This window comes from Calonectris borealis, chromosome 4 (genome assembly GCF_964195595.1).
Source record: "Calonectris borealis chromosome 4, bCalBor7.hap1.2, whole genome shotgun sequence".
NCBI classification, from domain to species: domain Eukaryota; kingdom Metazoa; phylum Chordata; class Aves; order Procellariiformes; family Procellariidae; genus Calonectris; species Calonectris borealis.
The window spans coordinates 12,012,461-12,034,217 of record NC_134315.1 but is presented as its reverse complement, the minus strand read 5'-3'; positions in this window follow the sequence as shown (position 1 = coordinate 12,034,217).

The window sequence follows — 21,757 nt, the reverse complement described above, 5'->3', positions numbered from 1 at the left end:
GGGGATCGTGTAAAGGATTTCTGTAGAAATATCATCTTACTCTCCTGTGAAAATCAATCCCCTGCCCTCCATACCTTGATGACCTCTGAAAATACGTTTTCCCTATTTTTTGTGGAAACCCATAGATGTCAACAAGCATTGCTGCTTCCACAGAGTGTCATTATCACTGCTATAATAAACGATCTTTATGGCCTCAAGCTAAATGTAATATTTCAAAGTTAAAGAGCCCCAATCAATACTTTCATTATCTGCACTATAAATTATCCATTAATGGAAGCTCATTAGGAAAGGCACCGTCTTTTTCTCCCTGCACCTCCGAGTGTTGCTCTGGGCTCACAGCAGGCATTGCAGGCTGTACAGCTTTGTGGAGAATGTTTTCCTTAGGAATGGCCGGGAAGCCTGCTGGCTCAGGGCTTCGGAAAGCGAGAAGGGAAAAAAGCAAAGGAGCAGCTAGAGCTTTTTTCCTCTTTCCTTTAGGCACAGCGGGAAGATAAGAAATAAGTAATGGCAGACTACTCACCTGCCTTGTAAGCTTCTAGCAGGAAAGAAGCTGATTGGAACGTTTCTCTTTGAAAAGGAGAGAGTGCACCGGGAGCACGTTCTTCCTCCTCGTTCAGACAAGAAGTACTTAACTCAGTTGCCCCCAAGAAGCAGGATTTGGAGCTTGAAATCCGCAAAGTGGTCACCACAGCTAGATTAAAATACCAGAGGATATTTAATTCTGCTGATTTTATTGAATCCTTTTTCAGATCTCTGAGGTACCCACTAATTCCACCAGAAAAGCAAACAATAGCCAAAGTTGGTAGATTTGAGTATCAGGTTACTTTTTATGAACATGGAGCTAATTAAGGTAAAAGGGGAACTAGATTACCTTAATCAGCTATTTTCCTAACATGAAGAACCCCAATATTTCATCAACATTCATAATTTAGCTGAATTTAAAAAAAAAAGTTTACATTAAAGTTTATTGGGGTTAAACTAGTTTATTTACAAAAGGAAGATAAATCCAGAATGTAATGATGTTAGTTCAATCCACAGTATTGAAGGGAGCCTTTGCTTCCTGAAGCCCTCTTTGCTGGTACCCATTGGCACATTAGTTTGAGAGTTCAAACCCTTCACAGCTCTGACATATTCAAGAGAACTGGAAACTAGTAATATGCAACCATATAATCGGGTATTTTGCATTGCCTTCACCTGTGCTTGAACTCATCCTGCCTGACTATATACCAGCTAAATAGAAAAAAACACATAAAAGGAAAAAATAGCAGATAGCACAAAGCTGGGGAAGTGACAGGAAAACTCACTTTAGCAAGTTATGTTGCCTGGTTAAGACACAATGAGAAAATGTCGGAGCAAGTCTGCATTTTTCGCCATCCATGTGGTGTCCAGACAGCTTACAAATGTGCAAGTTCATGGTCTGTAAAAATGTTCCTAACAAGCATTTGTATTTGGTTTGGGTTTTTTTCCCAACTTGCTAACCATGTATGTGCCTTTTAACATATTCCTGATGAAGGAGAAACTGGAGAAAGTAGCTGCAATACAATATGAAAGGCTTCTTTAACCCCCAGAGCATCCCAAAGGATAGGTTTCTAGGACTGCACAGCAATGGACATTCCTCCCGAGAGGAGGCCCCTGGCCCCTTCAGAGCTGGCGCAGGCTCCAGGGACAGGGTCGTCTGAGCTTCCAGAAAGCCACAAGCTCCAAAAGACTCAGAGAAGCACATCAAAGGTATTTATAACTGTTCAACATTTGACTGCAAGTCAGAGATGGAGCATCTTTGTTTCAGCTGCTCTCCTCGGAGCAAGGGGTGTGAGAGATGCTCCTGCTGCCACGTCACATTGGAGAGCTGCCCCAAGGACAGCCAAAACTGCAGCTACACAAGCCCCTGGACCCTGTTCTCCTTTATGCAAAAAATAATTGATGAGGGTGGGAAATCAACTTCTTTTTTTCCTTACGATATTAATAAAATGTTTTACTTTCTTAAGCTGCTGCATCATCCAAGGCAACTCAGCCTTTTTAAAAGTCTCCTAATTCTCAACAAACCCTTCAGCCCGGGCTTGAAGTCTAATGGCCTGACTATATCTAGAGGTAGATTTCCTAATTATGACATGACAAATCCGTAATTTGTTTTATTTATATTGTCATAGCGCTTACAGTTATGCCCTTTGTGCCAAGCAAAGAAAGAAACACAGGTGCCACAGAAGATTTTAATTCGGATATGGAAAATACAGCTGAGTCACCTTCTGCAACTGAGTTTTTAAGATAACAATTTCTTGGTTTATGTCAGTGACATACCAAAGTTTCGATCTCAGTTTTCTTGACTGAAGCGTTTCTCAGGGAAAAAAGTGCTAAAATATTTTTTTTCTTTCTGCAGAAATCCAGGTTGAATGGAAAAATACTTTTCTTGAAGTCATTCACCCCAAACTCCCTCATTTCACTTTTATCAAAAATAAAAAGGAATTACAGATCCCTCTCCTCTTATTTATAGTGCAGAAAACTCACTTTTTTGAGGGAGAGTACCGGGAATAATAATTTGTTTTCAAACTGTTTAACATCATTGTGTCATTGAATAGAATCTCCTTTGGTCTTCTCTTTTTAACATTTTGACCTCACTTTCTAAATTCCAGGTTGCCCGCGTGTGCTCCTCCCTTTGCTTTCTCCCATGCAGCTCAATAACTGCACACCATCTCCTGAATCACTATTTGTGTAGGTGGCCATGGAGACACACAGCCGAGCATTGAGGTGAACTGTTACCACATCCTACACATGCAGGAGTGGTAATTCCTTCCAAAATACTCAAAACAATGTTGTGTGCATTTTTCATGCAAAATTTCATACCTCAGCTTTCAACAATATCAGGCCAATCTAAGACAAACCCTTGAAGTGATAGGTGACATGACTGTTCTGCTGTGCATGGCCTCTCCATTTCTGTTTTACCAATTCCCTTTTAATAAACCTGTCAATATCAATGTATTTTAGACAGATAATTAATCCTCATATAACTTTCAACTGGAAATTGCTTTGTTACCCCAAAACGGTGAGTCTTACACTCAATACCTTAGCCAAGGTAAATACTTACTTAGAATGATAGAACACTTTGGGTTGGAAGGGACCTTTAAAGGTCCAACCCCCCCTTCTTGACCAATATTAACCCAATCCAAGAATGAAAGCTATTAAAATGATGCTTAAGAAACCAAGAGACATGTCAGACAGTTACTGTCATTAAATTCAGGGAGAAACAACCTGCAGTTGCTGAAAGTAACCAAAATATGCAACATTTGCTCTATTCTAGCTGTTCAAACTTGCCTTTTTGGTTCTTCTCTCTAACCTGTTTGTCATCATAGCCTCCAACTTAAGTTTAGATCAAAGGTAATTTGAAGCAAACACACACGGTCACTTTGTGGTACATTTGTGCAATTGTAGTCCAGCCATAATGCATATAAGGGATATTTCACACCAGATGTTCGGATTGAAGTCAGGAAGGTAGGATGTTGTGGTGGTGCATTTCCCCCTTTCCCCTGGGCCACTCTACGATCTCAGGAACTCCTGTTAGGCCTTAGCCATCGTGTTACAAGTTGGGCGGTGGAGCGTCCCTTGACCATACCAGGCACTCTCGCATGGCTAAGGTGGGGAGCGACACTGATCGTACAAGGAACACCAGCTACCTGATCAAGATAGGGAATGAGAGCAGGGGATAATTCGTCATCCCTGACAGCCCTGAAGCATTCCCTACCTGGATCATAGCTCAAGTGGAACAATACCATGGTTACTGTGGAACAATACCATAATTACTACTCCGGACCACCTCGGAGAGTGGCCAAGATGGAAATTTACTGATGACTAAAGCCAATCATCTTGCAAACCTATAAACAGCGGTCCCAGGCGAGACCCTTTGAGTTCTCCTGGACCGCAGCGGGCTGCGCCTAGAGTATCCCTCTGAGTGAGACGCTTCTCAGAGCTTGCAAACTCCCAAGTTTGTAATAGTCGGAGGACCGTCGGAACCTGGGCTGAAACACTCCTCGGCCAAGACACTCCTCAGGGCTCAACCCTTCACCTGTTGAAAAATGACAAGTCTTTTAACGTGAGTATTTCATAGACTCGAGGGGAATTTTTAACCGATATCTTTATCTAGCTATAGGCCTTTGTCTTTCATGGATTTACCTAACTATGGGCTCTTGTGTGTGAATAAATCTATATTGTGTGTGTGTGATTTAGATAACTAACAATAAGCATAATCTGTAATTTAGTAATTGTAGTAAACTTGGTTAACTTGCTTTGTAACTGTTAAATTAGTCAATGATTAAGTGCTGTCAAAATCTTATGATCCACCTTAAAACTGTAAATGAACTTTAGATTGCTGCTAGACACTTTAAATTGCTGCTAAACACATATAACCCCTTAGGCGTAAACCGTTGTCCAAGTCTGAGACTAAGGGTTGATCCAGCCGCACCTAGACTCCTCTCTGAGAAGGAGTTTAGAAAGCAAGGGAGTCTACTCTGAACCTCGTGACTCAACGGGAGGGTCTCCTTATCCCTTTTGTATTAGACACAAACCGTTGTCCAACTCTGAGACTAAGATTGGATCCAGCCGGGTCTTCTCTGAACCTTGTGACTCAACAGGAGGGTCTCCCTTACCCTTTTGTCCTCAGTCTTTCTATAAATCATTCCAACACAATTCTGACACAATTTTCCCTGTGTATACTTAATTCATGTAATAAGTAATAGAGTGAACCTTGCCATCGAATTCTGTTAAGTCGCGCTTTTACAAATTCCTACTAAAATCACTTTTGCCGATATCTTTGCCAGGGATTCTTTAGTGGCCTCAAAACTACTCATTCGCAACAAATTGGTGCAGTCACCAGGATCCTAAATCAGTATTTCGTGACAGATGTGCAGAGGTCCAAGCTCTTTAGAAAGTTTGTCAGTGACCGAGGGGTGCTTCAGAGGGCTGCCATGGGGTGCCTATTCACCCATGGACAGGCAGGTGAGGAGTTGAGCAATTTGTCCTCTTCCCCCACAGTGGGCAGCAAGTCAGCAGCAAAGCCAGAACTTGCCTCCAGCCTCTCACCTTCGGAGCTCTCTGCCAGCCGCCAAAGTCATGCCTTTTCTCCTGGTGACACAGAAAGTCTTCAAAGTATTCAGTGTTCATATTTACCATGGGTAAAGAAAAATGACTGGGAGAAAACCCCTCAGATTTGTTTCTTACATCCAAACTCGCTCATTTGTCCTCTGTCTACACCTCAACTACACACTCGGTAACAGAATATGGTGAGTTGAATATGGACTTTATGGGAACCTGAGGCAGTGAGGCCATTTGAGTAAGTCAGGTTAAGAGCTAAGGGTGCTCAGCACCTTTGCAGGGGTCTCAACATGCTGCCAAATTTAGCCTTCTCATTTTTAATTTCCACCTTCAGCTATTTCAAACTATTCTTAGCAGCATCTATGCTTCGCACCACACTTTTACTGTTATTCTGCAGCCTCAGAATGTTTCATATTCTGGGTATCTGTGTGCTGATCTGTTACCTCCCTTTCTGCTTGGTTTTATATTTCCTTTCCTTGGTGGTGGTGTTTCACCATTTTTCTCTTATCATTTCCTTTGGTTCTGAATGGGCTTAAAGTTCACAGGGGTATCAGTATGATGAAAAAATTTGGGTGTAGCTACCATCTGTCCAGCAGCAATGTTTCCTCTGCAGTTGACCACCCAAGTTGGATCTTCATTGCTCTCCTATGGCACTCCAGTCACTACACTGAATTCATTGCACTGTAGGAAATTCATATATGCTTACATCCAGCTATTTCAGAATCGATCTATACCTTCAGGTTTCATGAGCAGAGACGCTCTGGGGATATGAATGCTGAGACTCACCATGAGTGCTTGTGGGAGCCAAGTTTTCTATTTGTATTCATAAATCTTCAATGGCGTACACAACCATGGGCTCGATATTACATTACTCACCTGAGCAATTACCACTGATCAGCACAGCTCCCATGGAGAATTATTGTATGTGTGTGGACTGAACAACACGCATGAACCAAAAACCTCCAAACACTGTTTATTTAGATGGGAATAGCAGATTTCTTGCAATGAATATTGAGGAAATCATGGTCTCTTTCTAGACATTCCTCTTAAAGGAAAAAGGTGGTAAACTCTCTTGAGTTATTTGTGAGTTGCTCTCTGTTACCATTGGAAATACATCAAGAGGACATTGTGGTAAAAGCACATTACATCTTCATTCCATAATTCAAACGTGCAGAAGCAGAGCCAGATGGGAAATATTTTCTACCATGCACTGCTAAATTGTATAAACTCAGTATTAATCACAATAAAAGGGAACACTATAAAAGGGAAAGTAGTAAAGGCAGCTACAAGTTGCATCAACCCACAAGTCTTGTCTATTTTATTACTTCCTTAGCATAACACAGTAAGAAATACATATTTCATTCACTGTTGCTATTGCTATTATGGTCAGCATTACAGATGGGAGGTCTGTTGTTGGGAGAAGTTGATGAAGGCGGTAAAATATCAGTCTTGGCTGACAAACGTGAGAAAAAACTGACCTCTTATTGAACAATTTTGGTAATGGCTTGACTCACCTATCCCCAATAAAAAACTAGCACCAGGAAAAGCTGCTAGGTGGATAAGAACATGATAATTTGAGACATAGACTATAACTTTTCTGTTGTGAATGAACTGTTTCATGTTCCTTCATGCTTTTATCTTCTCCTTGACTCGAAGTGTGACATAGTGAGAGGCCAGAACAACGTCAGCTGAAATGTGTGTTATGCAGACCACCTCAGCCTCTCAGCTTTCTGGCGAATAATAAATCCCAGCAAAAGGTAGGTGAGTGAGGATGGGGAATCCAAACGAAGAGTATTCTTCTGCATTCATGAAAAGCAAAAAGCCACCTACAAATGACAAACATAAGCATGAGGGTGGGTGGGGATTAAGGCACAGCTTGGTATTCACTGGGCTTGTTTCAACTCTTAGTTTTTGCAGAAATTTGTTTTGTTCCCCACCCCCCTACAGATTAAGGAAAACACACTATTTGTCTCACTTATTTAGATCGACAGTGATGAGGAGTAAAATCTGTTTTATACTGTGAGCACAAAGCCACACAATGGATCCCTAGGGCTGGCTAGCGCCTTTAGATATGCTATAATACAAATACATTGCTATGCTTTTAAAAAAAAAAAAAAAGCAATCTCTTCTATTCTACTCTGGGGGAAAAAGAAAACCAAACCTCAGCAACAGTAGCTGTTGTTTGAAACATCTTCCAGGAGCAATAGCAAGCTTGCAACCATTTTGCTGGGGTTTTTTTGAGTTATTTGTAACTGTTATTTTCATTGTACAAAGAACAAAATATTAAGAGAAAGATAGACAGAAGTGGTGCCTGCCACCAAACTATCACTTCATTGATATCGCCACAGAAGACAAATTAACCGAACAAAACACACTTTATTGTGGTAGGTTGAGTTTTGAGTCAATTTTCCAGTTGAAACACTTGTATGGAAGCAACTACTGGCCTGCCTCGGAGGGCACAGTCCAGTGCACATGGAGGGAGGGTAAGCTCAAGACAGGACTAACAGGGTTGGGGTTGCGCTGAATAGGCTGAGAGCAAAACCAGGGAACTCTGTAAACTGTGCTCTGCTTTCAGCATCGGGACATGAAATAACTTTTTCTAGGAAGCTTGACTGGGAGTCAATGTGGAGAGCATCTAATGGCTTTAAGACACAGGAAGAGCAGAGCAACACAAAGATGAACATTTAGTCGGTGGATACATGGGTGAACCAGATTAGATAGAAAGAAAGATAGGGGGAAAAGAGCATCTAAGTCATAGCAAGATCTTTAGAGTCTGTGCAGCCTCTGGAGCATCGCAGGTATTTCAGATCTCATGTGAATGAGACTTTCAGGATTTGTCTTGTTAGCTACCACTGCGTTGTGTGAAAATAAGGTGTCGTGGTTTAACCTGGCAAGCGGCCAAACACCACGCAGCCGCTCGCTCACTCCCTGCCCCTCCCAGTGGGACAGGGAGAGAATCGGAAGGGTAAGAGTGAAAAAAACTCGTGGGTTGAGATAAAGACAGTTTAATAGAACAGAAAAGGGAAAATAATAATGATAATGATAAAATATACAAAATGAGTGATGCACAATGCTCACCACCCGCGCTGACCAATAACCAAGTAGCGATCGCTACTTCCTGGAACACGCCTACCATTCATATACTGAGCATGACATCACATGGTATGGAATACCCCGTTGGCCAGCTGGGCTGGCTGTCCTGGCTGTGCTGCCTCCCACTCTAGCTTGGTAACAGAGGATAGTTGTCCTTGACAAGGCACTTAGCAACAACTGAAAACATCAGTGTGTTACCAACATTCTTCTCATACTAAATCCAATACACAGCACTAGGAAGAAATTTAACTCTATCCCAGCTGAAACCAGGACATAAGGCCAGAAAGATTGTTCCAAGATTGATCATGTTATGCAGAGGAAGACAAAATGGCGCAAAAGGTTCTTGATGCCATGCAAAAATAAAGGGACTTCTAAAAGTTATCTGAATGGAAGCTGTTTAGGACTGGATCCAATCCTTTATGCATTAAGAGGGAAAGAAAAAAACACGCATACACTTTCTCTGATGTCTTTAATGAGACATTAGGGCTTTAATTGGTGAATGGACAACACTGATGTGGCATCATGTTTCTCATTCAGCTTTAACATAAGACACATGCAAGTTATTTTTGTTTGTATTGGGCTGGCAGATGCATCCATTTGAAAAAATGTGCAATGGGAAGCTTACTAGACAGTGACGCAACACGATGTGCAGTGCCAAAGCAAACTTTGTGTCTGTTTCTTTTCACAATGACATTAAATGAATTGAAAATAAATCCACTGAAGTGACTGGAATTACACTCATCTAGAAACTAAGCTCGAGTGAGTCTCACACATAGTGTCTTTGCACAAGGAGGGAAGCCAAGAGGTCCTTATTCTACAGGTCTCCTTTTTCCCTCCCCCACTAGGAGTTTTAGGCACTGCTATGCCAGTGAGCATCACCAAAGTATATTCTTCAAAGGGGACTTCATCTCCTCTCCTGCCTTTGAACATCCTGAATTTCATAGGAAGGAGATGACAGGGTATTTTACTCTCCTAGAATGGTAAAACAACATAGAACATAGCCCACAAACTTTCTGAGTCTTATGCAAGAAGGCTAAAGAAGTAAAGCACCTTCAGACTCCTTTCTTTGACACAAACTTTCTCCATTTATCTATTTCAAACTAGCAACTACCAACATCATGCATGCATGAAGGCCCTCCAGCCGAGATGGAAAGACCTCACACTATAACTTACCCTCAACAAGGCTCTACACCAGCAAACTTTCCATCATCCAGCACCTAGTTTTGCTCACCTCTCAAAAATAACAAGGCTGTACAGTCCTATGCTTCCTACCTAGGAAACTTCCCTACAGAGGCCCCTGTCAGCAAAGGCCTTTATACTTCACTAAAGCACACAACAGCCTTTTCCCCTCTCTAAATTTTGGAACAAGTGTTTTTATTAGATGGTTACTACAAATGCTACTCAGTCCCTGGAGAGGTAATTAAGATTATTTAGATGTATAACTAATTTGTAGGGGTTTTGCTTTTCCTGCAGACATTTAGCAATTATGGTTGCTTCTTCTTTCGGGAAGCATGCATAGAGGATCCATAGGAAGCTTTATCTTGTGCAGTTTGGGGCTTTTTTTCTGCTGTTGCCAGTCAGAACACTGAGCCAGAGCTAAAGAAACATGAACAGAGCTGAGTATTTTTGTAGGATAATGGTTGGATCAGTTCGTGCATGCTATGAATCTCCTGGATGAATCATCTTCTTCAGGATGAAGTTCATTTATAAAATCTGTAAAAATCTTATTGTAGGCTTTTTCCAAGCCAATTTCAGGCTACAAATCTAAAAACACTTATTCATATATTTAACTTGATACACATGAGCAGTTCTATTGATTTCTCTTCATATTGAGTTCAGTGGAGCTACTCACATGTGTCAGGGTAAGCAAAAGCATAAGTGTTTGTGGGACAGTGATTTAATTGCTCTGATCTCAATTTCTTTTTAGCTATTCTTCCTGAAGGACTGCCTGCTAGAGGAAACCACCAAAGGAGATGATAGTAAATTTTCCAGCTCTGGTATTTTCAAATTAAGTTTGCAAACGTCTCCTGGAAATATGCTTTAACCAGCCCAAGACAACTTAACTGAGAGGTAACTGGGTGAAATATAACAGCCTGAAACAGGCAGAAAATCAGACTAACAGAGTACTCTTTTTCATCTTAAACACAGCAATCCTCTGGAAAAAGTCTTCATCACTAAATATCTCTTTCTAACATCCTTTTCAATCTATCTAACATCTTTATGTTTTTATACATATATGTGCACATATATGCAGTATATAGTAAAATATATGATGTGATAACACACATATTTTCTACCTAGTTATGTACCTACTACATATATTTGCTTTGGACTGAAGGTAAGAGACAAGAATATTGCACATATTATGGAATAATGTGGTAAATATTTATGCGTTTGATTTTTCTTTCCTCTTTCAAAGCAATTACATATTTGCTATCGTGAAATATTGATAATCCAGCACAAAGTTCTACCTTGCTTTGATTCCTTTTTAACATTTAAGACTGCTGTTGGCTTTTCCTCCCCCCTCAGTAGTTTGAACATTAAGAGGAAAGACTGAACACTGAATCTATTTCTCAGTGTACATTAGCCTACCCTCGTGCTGACCATGTTCAAGAAACTGCACTAGGAATTTTCTTTTTTCTGCTGAGAAGGAGAGGATGAAGGAGGAAAGAATGACCAATTATAAACTCTGTTGTCTTTAGATGAAAGAACCTTTTTGTGGTATTCTTCAATCTCTTGTTTGGGCTGTCAACAGCAATTTGATAAAGAATGTTCCTATGTCTGACCTGTTTTTTCAAGATAGTAACCTATATTGTGTATCATCTAAAGCCAGGGGATAATCATCCATTATACTCTGTACTGCTGTTCCTGCAAGCTGAGCATAGCCTTTAAAACCCAGATAAGTTGATTGATAGTTGTGTTGAGAAAGCTGCTACTAACGATATTTTAGTTAAAGGGGGAAAAAAATTAAAGTTTCTTTAATCTGATTCTCCCCCACCCCCAACACCACACTTCAGAGGCCAAAGCTCATGATAACTGTTTTGTGGTGAATGGTCAATTGTTACAAAATTCTAATTGGTTCTGGGTCAGTCCCTTTGAAATGGCTGCTGTGCTCTAGTAATTTTTTCAATTAATTCTTAACAACTGACAAAACTTTGGATCTTGTCAAAAATCGTTCAGATTTTTATAGTAGGTAAGAACATGGAACAAGATTAGCCTGGATTAAGAAAGATTCCTACATACATTATCACCAAGGTTATAATTATAGTTTAGCTCTCTTTTTTTCTTTGCTCTCAAAATAATGATTAACTAGCTCAGCAGGGTTTTCTTCCCTGTAAGTACTCACTGAATACTTTTATAAGGATAAATTGTAGAAATGCCTATGTGTATTCCTTGGTTGATTTATGAATAAATTGGGCAAATGCAAGGTTCAGCTAGGAATTTTATCAGACGTATTTTCACAGAACTAGATTTTTGGTCGTAGACAACTCCTGTGCAGAACAGGACCTGTGTTAGTCAATCTTATACCCTCACTGACATAAGTCAAGAAGCAACCAAGGGCCAGTTCTCCAGCAGTGTTACTTAGAGAAGCCTTAAGTCTAACTTTTTTTTCTATTGAGTCAGAGTTCAAAGAGGTGGAGCATGCTGAAGGACAGAGTCAGACACATCTTCTTCTTTCACCAGAAAGTCTCCACAGGCAATGAAATTACCTTTAAGGTCTCTTTTCTACAGCAAAAATTATCTCTGAGTCTAGGGGCTGATTATGTCAATTGTTTGCCTGTAAAACAAGCAGTTAAGTATGAACATCTGTCTGAATTTTTTTTATTGATCCTTCCTTCAGCAGAAATGTTAAAAATATATAGACAGACATATCAAACCACAAGAGATATTAAATCAAGAGTTCATTAGTAAATCAGATTAGATTATAGACACCAAATTATCTATAACTGTTGTCACAAATTTTCTAAGCTATCAGCAAAGCTTAATCATTTACACAGGATCTAATTCATAGCTCTGTTATTTGTTTATGAAGCCTGAAGAAATGAAGTTTGGGTCCTCTGCAACTCTGAACTCTGGTGCGAATCCTTCTGCCATAACTCAGGAACAGACATATTGGCTTAACTAAAGTTATCACAGCTTTATATCCTTGGTCATCCACTACACTGAGAAGAGATCATCTTTAATCTACTTCATGCATTTTCAGCCAGTTTGACCTGCTCTACACTTTCTGTACAAAGTAATGAACTAATTTTGATCATATTCATTTAAAACCAGAATCTCACCATTGGTAATATCCAATATATAGCGTATAATGTAAATTAAACATGTTTTAATCCAACAAGAAACAAAGGTCACCGATAATTCTGCAGACGGGTAACATTCACTGAATCCTTATTCTCCAAATGCTATAACTACGCTGTTCCCTTCCCCTACTTTGGGTTCTCTTTCCATTCTTACAGATCCAATCAAAAATCACTTCTTTTTCAGGGTTCAATTATTTCCTTGGTTCCTGCTGTAATCACTACTTTACTGTTGATAGTAACATTTCATGTCGTTGGTATGTCTTATTTTGTTTTATAGGCAAGTGGGGTCCCGATTCTGGAAGGTTTTTCTTAGAATGACTCCAACAGGAGTTTTCCACCTGGAGAGCTTGCAGAATTGAGCCCTTAATTATGAGGAATCTGGTTTCCAACAGCAATGTGTTGTCTTCTCAGGATCTACAAATTGAACTTAGATGGTACTCAATCTGATATTAAAGATTCCAAAACATTTTGAAACAGGCTTCAGTCTCTTCCCCAGGAGTGTGACAATTTCAGCTCAGTTCAGTATCTGTATTCCAAGTTCTCAAGAGTTTGTATTACCTCAACTATTTATGAAAAATTAGTGTGTGTGTTACTTCTTCAGCAGAGTGGCATAAGTCATGGAGAAAGGGCGTGATTTCTCACTCTTTTCAGGGGATGATAAAGAAAGTATGGTGAAACATGCACACTGTTAGCAGAGTTGCAATCACACTTTATACTTTTATTTCATGCACCAGAGAGCGGTCATGGAAGTCTGTCAAAGTGCACAAAGCTGGGCTAGGCAGAGCTAATTCTTGCTGGTCATGTCAGACTCCATTTGTTACACTTGCACATGTAATGTTGCATTCCTCCTCCACTTTTTGCTTGTGAACTAATCCATGGAGTACTTCCAAAAAATGATTAAAATCAATACTGATTTCACCATACTGTCATTGGAAATACTGCTTGAACAGTCTGTATGCATTGACTTGTGCAATAGAATGGGGCTGGGGGGTCTGGATTTTGTGGATATCCAGGTGTCTTCAGAGCCCAAAGTACGACTTTGGGTTGGGTTGGCCTCAAATATGACAAGAAGCCAGCCTTAAATCCAAGAACGAAACACAGCTTTGAATGGTGAAATTAGTGAAAAATACTCAAAAGAATCTAAGTTTTGCTCCTTTCTAATCCTTATTGATTTTTTTTAATCTGTTAATGAAATAATTTTCCAGCCCCACAAATACTGTGATTTTTAAAATGTTCCTATTCCAAATAAAGCTGTCAAAAAATGGAACAAAAATCACAAATATTTGAAAATCACTTTCTTTAGTTTGTCAATATTTCATTTCTACTTCAGACATTTGAAAATTCCTTCAGTTGTTCTGTCATTCTTTTTCCTCTTTTAGGAAAAAAAAAAAGCATTATTTCGCATCACAACGTTTGCATGTGTTACATGCAGATGTAATAGAGATTACATATGTAACCATAGAAATCTTCACTGATAGAAGGTGGTTTTGTTTTGCTTATCTGTATTTGGTGATATCCAGTCTCTCCCTAGCTTGACTCTGTTCTCCAGTACACACACAGTGGAAAGCTGGAGTAGATTTCAAGTTACTTCATGTTTATTCAGCAGAGAATCACTAACCACACCATCAGCATCATCACTGATGTGTGACGCACTTGTATTTGTCAGCCCTAAGATCATAGCCAAGACGGGTCCCATTTTGCTATGCTAAATACATAATAAATTATATTTCTTCTTTACCATTTTCCCTTGGACATAATATTTAGGGCAGTGGGGTCACTGGCAAATGCTCTTGAGAGAGGTGCTGCTTACTTGAAAACAAGGGTAGGAGCCATAGATCTGCTCCTGTGAGCAAAATATGTGGTGTTATTGACATACTGTGGTTAGATTGCATAGTGGAAGTGGAAGTGAGATAGATATATTGACAGACAGACAGATAGGTGGATAGGTGGGTAAATGAATTAATTCATTCTATAGATAAAACTAAACTAAACATATTAAAACACTGACCCTCAACAAAAATAGTACAGAAAATTGTCGTTGTATTGCAGTGTATTGTGTCACTGAAATATGAAGAAAAAGGGATACAGCAAACTTTTTTAAATTTTGGTTGTACATCACCAGCTTAAGTACTACTTCACTGTACTATGAGCATTTCTGGCCTATGCATTTGGGAGGAAAACAAAGCAGAACACACACAACAAAGACTTCAGGAAAGGGTAAAGAAAAGCCACATCAATGGTAGAAGGATTGGACAGGATCCCAGTTCATAAGCCTGTGGATGGAAGAGATTACACCACAAGTCCTGATGACACTATAAACCTCTTCAAAGTGGAAGTTTCAAACAATGTGAAAGTGATCAAACCAAGGAATACAGCCTAAAACTACATGTTGTATGATCCAAGCCATTCATTGCATGGCGGGAGGGAATCGTATCAGACAGAGCAGTTCAGCATTGGGAGAGAGGTAATGGAGGTAATTGAGGCACAATCACCCGAACTATTCAATAATAGATTAGATAAGTAGTAGAAATAATGTAGGGGAATATCCCGCATGACGCAGGGAGTTGAACTAAATCACCCAGGAGGAGAATAATTGCAATTATAGATCTGTTCCACCGCCACTAGAAAATGGTGGTGCCAGGTGCAAGTATTAATTTTGTTAAAAACTGAACTGGAATGTACATATTCTCAAACATAGCCAAAAGCCATATATATTCTATTTAGGAGTGAGACTCAACCCCATTTCACAGACCTATATATTCTTGTGTTAATTTTAATTTTTGCAAAGTTGATGCTCTGTGACACTGGAAAAGGACTTGACCTACAAAGTCTGCAGAAGATAAGTCCCTGCTCCTTCATTTCATTCATATTGGGAGAGTGTTATGTTCAGTTTGTGAATCTGACATTTCATTGTAGTTTTTTGCATGTTCATAAAAAAGACCTTGGAATAATCTGAGTATATAAAACAATCTGAGAATATAAACAATATATTCCTCTGGGGCTTGTAGCAGAAAGCAAAAACAGCAGTGGAAAATCAGCTCATGTAGCCTTTCACAAGATGTAAGAGCTCTTCGTTTTCTTTAGCCATTTCTAAGAGCCTGATGTATGACACAGCTCAGATCTTGCCTCCAGTAAATTAAGCCATGGTTTTCTCACCATTTTTAATGAGAGGAGCACCCAGATTCTCTTTCAGAAAAGACCTGATCAAGAGAGACTCTTTCCAAGCCACTTGACTTACTTTGGTATCATGCCCCCATGGGTTTGTTAGATGTGTTCCGCAGCTTCCAAGGAGATCTGTGAGGGTTAGAGCAATCTAATCAAGTCTGACAATAGCGTTTCGCCAAAACATTCACTTTGGAGTGAAAAGCCATATGTTTAAAAATGCATGTGTTTCACAAGCTCCCAGAGCTTCTCCCCAGATTGCTTTCACTTACAATGTTTCTTGGTGTTTGCTTATAGTAAACCCCAGCCAGACTTCTGGTGGAAGGTGCTTTCAGTTCATAAAGTGCAGTCTCCTGCTATTACTGTCACCATCCTAAGTAGCCCCTTTCATGAAGTCAGTGAATTCAACAGAAAACATGAGAATCCATTGATCCTGGCATCTGATCCAGGGCAAGAGATTGTACAATAAAGGGACAAGCAGAGAGATTAGGGACATTTCCCCATTGATTTAGATCAGAGTCCAATGACATGGCAAAGGGGACTGATGTCCTAACTCTATCAGCCATCTGCTATTTCTGATAGCGATCCTTATAGATTCTCTGTCTCTCTTGACACATGTAAATGGCTGCGAGATTGAGTTTCTGTTATTGGGAGACTTCATTAAAGGTGGGATTTGTCTTAATAACTGAGTTGCTAGTCTTATTACTTATTTTCACACTATTTTGCATTTCTAAATCAGAAACCTTCTTTTCAAGAAAATAATTATTCTTTTAGGATAAAATTCATCTAGAGAAATAACACCATGGAAACATTAAGAAACAGATGTTGCTTGATATGTTTTCAGTTCTGTGAGCTGCTTAATATGAAGATATAACTTTATTTTCCAGGTACTTTTCACCGATTTCATGACACAATCTGTAAGTTCACGATGTTAAGCATACTTTTTTTTTAATTCATCTGCTATCTTTTCATCTATTTTGCCTGGATCCCAATTTTACAACTTTCACCACATGGTTATTAAAAGCTTGTTGACATAAGGATATATAAACTAGTGCTGTTCTCCTTATCCATTAAAAAGTCAGGTTTAGGAGTCTGGGGAAGCAGACACATATGTGAAGTAATTATCTAATAATGGAAATTGAATGCAGATATTTAGTTACAAATCCACAAATTACAGGCTCTTTTAAAAACACATGCACATCCTACCACATAACATTTCCTACAGAGTAATTAGAGTTCTTTGCATCTATAATTTCACATTAATGACTCTCTAAGCAAACATTGAAATTACACAGTAATATACCATAACAGCTCCAGATTGCTTCACTTGTGTTGTACAGAAAGACAGAGATAGTTATGTCACTGTATGCGTCAGAGAAGTTGTCAAACAATCTTACATGTACAAAATGTTAGAGACCGCTATAAATAAAACTTTTTTAACCATTTAGCATTTTTCAGTGTCCCATTCTCTGCTAAAACACATACAAATATATTTCAAAATACATGAGCATCAGTTATTTACTCAGCTGATGACTAGGAATCAGTGTACAGGTATTATAAATCTCAGTCTGCATGGAAGAACATGGGCATGTTCAGATCTTTATCTGTTCACTCAAAGGATTCACCCCAACTTCAGTAACAGACAGTGAAACATACAGTAGACATTGCAACCCTAAGGAAAGAATAAAAGACTTTGGTCCATGAGTCCCAGGTATTGATTTGCAACATAGACCTAAAATTGTTACTTAATTACAAAAATGAGAAATAAGGAATGTTTATGTTGTCAGGAGTAACTTAAGGAAGCATATACTTCATAGTGAGTATAGTCTCTACATATGTATATTGATATACGCCTCCTAGAGGTCTGGAACTTAGAGAACATTATGGTTAGCTGGTAGCCAAATCTCCTGTCTGATTTGAATATTGATGTTACCTTAAAAAGACTTAATAATCACATATAGAGATTATTTTTCGGTAAAATATTCCATTCATGATGCTTAGAAAAAGCTAGAGTTCACACCAATCTTTCCAGTTGTGTTGGCTGTGCGGGTAGCTTTACTTTTCTCACTGATGGTCACAAATAAAACTTTGAAATGTTCCTAAAGAAAATCTATAGGCTGAACAGGGGTTCTTATAGCTGCCCTATAGATGGCTGTTGAAAGAATTGGAGAGCTGGATCTGGCAGGTTTGGGGAGGAGAGCCAGGATGAAAGCTGATCTAGATTCAGTCAAGTGCTGATCTTCATCCGTTGCTAGGATGCCATCCCTACTTGAGGAGAGCCATGCTGGTTCAATAATTTAAATCCAAGATAGAAGAAAACCATGAAGAACTTCCCCAGTTGTTCTCTCATATGGGTACATCCTTTATAAAGGTCGTACTTCTGACCTCTGTAAATCTGAGTATGAAAGTAATGAAAAAATCAAAACTGTGGGAAAGTATCTGTTGCTTAATAAGGTACCATTTCTTCCTGTATAACAATTCACAAACACCTGATGAAAAAGGCTTGAGCAAACTAGGGTGGCTTCTGCTCCAACCAGACGACCTCAGACATTGCTGTCCCAAAGGACACGTGTGGCTGAAGTAGACTGTGGAGAACGGAAATCAGAGGTGGGTCTGTACAATGTGGTCTTTACTCAAGGCTCTGCCTTTGTCCTCAAACCCACCCATCAATCTGACACAACACCTAATTGTCCTGGTAGACTCATGATTTGTATCTGATATATTGGGTTGCTGACTCCAGATATGGCTCCTGACCCTCTGAACACAAACCTGCTTGTAAAAGCAGCCTCCGTTGTCCACTAGGTCCTAAAAGGCTCACAGCTGGGCACAAAATTTTACTTGAAAATCTGTTACCTGCTGCCTTGCTTTGACCCTCTTTAGACCCCTGTTCAGGCATGTCTGTATCTTCCTCTCCTGCTTTGTATCTTCTAGCTTACTGCAGATTTTCCGATCTTGCAGACTTTCTCTGCTTGTATATTCTCAATTGCTTTTTGTGCAAAATAACTTGATTTTGATGATACAGCTGGGAATGTTGTTCTCTTTCACACTGGACGTTCCTTTACATTTCATTTTTCTCAGAATGTCTGGTAATGTTTTCCGGTGTCTGTTGGATTTTATATGAAGACCAGTACCGATGTAATTGATTTGTTGAGAGTAGAGAAGAGGCAGGTATGATTCTCCCCTCCATGCACTGATTATATTGCAATCACCATTTCCCGTGCCAGAACACACTGTCTTCTCTGGAGTTAAATTATTCTCTGAAATAAAAGGCTTCCTGCTTTTAGGAGCAGAACATTTCACAGGTACTGCAACACAGAATGGGACACAAGGTTAATATTCCTGATACTATACTGTTTGGTGGCCTTTATTTTTAGTAATAGACCAAGTTTTTGTTTTAAGCAATTTATGTATGATCTTTACTTTAAAGTGACAGATGAACTGATCAGCAATCACATCTCATGGTGTAAGAGCATGTTCAACATCAGTGTTGAGGCAAATGTAGACGCATGGAGCAATGAGTTTCACCCTTTTCCAAGCTTCTCCAGTAAATCCATATCTCATTTTTTTCAATATGGTTACTATTTCACATCATAACTATGAGGTTATTACTACTTCACGTACTTTAAAAAGGAAAAGATCTTAAGGACTCAATCTGACAAAATCAGCTCTAAGTCAGACATACTCTAGAGCTCACATCCTTGCCTTCTAACCATCTGTTTGCAAACAAAAGCAGAATCAGGCCCAGACCAAGTTTAACCTGCAAAATGAGCCCACTGCATACATTCACATGAAGAGGCAGGGAAGAAACGCTACTGGCTTTTCAAGAAAAAAGTACAGTTGGACCTCCACTGTACAGAAGATGCACAGAAAGCATTTTTGTTGTGTCTCACTCCAAACTGATTTTTTCTTGTCCGTCGTGATTTTGGATGATCAGTGTTGTGCCTTTTCCATGATGCTGTGATGAATTCTTATCTTCCTTAAATTTGATTAATCTTGCCTAGGTTCAAACGAGTCTCCCCTGGGAGGTAAGGCTATGACTCCTCTTTCTCTTCCTAATTCCAGTAATGTAAGTCTGTGGTGACTTCCTTGCAGAACATGAAACAATACATTTTGGAGTAACACTGCAAGCCTTCTGCTGGGCAGATGAAGCCCTACTTCTGCTTATGAACATACAAAAGGTGTAGTAAGTTCAATCCTTTCCTTAATAAAGGAAAGACAAGCTACCATTGCAGGTTAACCAAATAAAAAAGAAAAAAATAGCAAATCCAGGAGCAGGGGAGAAGAAGCAGGAGAGTTTTCTGTACTCTAGATCAACCTCCGGCAAGGCCAAAGAGCTATGCTGAGTAACTTTTCTCTCTACAGTCTGTACCATACCTTCCTTTACCTTGTGGAGGTGAGCACCAGCCTGATTAGGAGCAGCAGTCCAAATAGCAGGGGAGATGACAAGAAGGGTTGGCACAACGTCCTTGTGCTGGTCCATAAAGATGTCTATGTACACAGTGATTAGAGAATAGCAAAGCAAAACAAAACGGTAACAAGTGCCTGGTTCAGCTTCCCGATCAGGAGACTCCAGGGAGAAACCAGTCCTAGTGGAGCTTTGCAAAACCTTCCAACAGAGCAGACAAGTGAGAAGACTTACCTTCCAGCAGAAATAATTGGATCTTCTAATTCTCAGCATGCTCTTGAACAAGAAAAGCTGCCACATGCAGCAGTGTGATTGACCATCCTAATCCCAGGGAATTTTCCAACATCACAGGTGAGATTAGAATCAAGTTTCCTGGAGCTGCAGCACTTAGGAGCAGCAATCTGGGGCTTTTACGAAGAGATGGAGGAGAGAGAGATGGAGTGGCTTTTTTAAGCCCTTGTATTGTACTCTTTCATGAGCAATGCATTTAAGTATGTACCCAACTGCTTTTCAAATATATTTTCCTGTTGAGAAAGGTTGTGTTTGATTACGATCCTTCTTTTGGAAGGTTCAGGGGCCAGGTCTTAGCTATATCTTTCTTTTCTACTCAGTTTATAGAGTATTCTGGGGTAGGCTGTCATTACATTTGTGCCATGCCTAACACAAGGGATCTCCCAGCACAAGTAGGGCCTCTAGCTATTCTTCTAATGAAAAAAAAAAAAAAAAAAAACAAACACCAACACCAAACCCTGCAGCACTGTATGAGCTTTTAATAGAGAATCCCTTCAATATGGAAGCACATCATGTCTTCCACCCACTCCTTACCCAGCTGCACTATCTCTTTTCATTATGTCAAACTTTAACAGCATGTTTTTAAATCTCAGTTCCAGCAACTAACTAGTTCTAGCACTGTTTGGTTTTTTTTGGATTTTTGTTTGTTTGTTCGTTTGTTTTCTCAAACTGTTTGCAAGCTCTTACACAGGGTTTTTTGTTTAGTTTTGTTGCGGTTTGTTTCGTTTTTTAAAGTATCCCCTCAATAAGTTAGCCAGTACTAATCTCCTGCTGTACGGTAGCTAGTAGCAATCTCTTATTGTAGTAGGAACGATTTTGCAAATGCAATTGTTTTAAGCTCCAAAAGAAATGTCAGTAATACCCAGTGTGATCAGCAGCGACTGCTCAGCGGAGAATCCTGATACATCGTGAACTTGGTTTTCTTCAGGGAAAGCCACCTTGCCACTGGCCGTGTTACACTGAGTAGCAAGAGTCTGGTTAATATTTTTGGCCAATGATCGCGATACCAGCAGTTATATCTTGATGGGGGATGAGTATTTCGGGATGGTTGTTTACTTTCTCCAGTTACCCGAGTGTTTCAGGCATTCACCGATGCCAACATTAACTCCTAATGATCGTAGCTTTGGAGTTAGTCGGCAGCAAGTTGTGAAATCGGACTGTGCACTGGAACTACGGCATGCAGAAGATCTCTGCCTGTTGTTTTTATAGTAAAATAACTCGCTCCGGGTTTTAGGTCCGTATTTGCCTTCAGTTGCCTCTGTAACTCCAGAAATAATTCGTACGGCAAATTGATAAAACAGAGAGAAGAATAAGACTGAAAATGGTTTGATAAATACAGTGAAAAGTAGATTAATTGCCGAATAGCGACTTCTTACATAATTATCTTTCACCACGGAGACATCTGAGGCTGCAGTTATGTGGA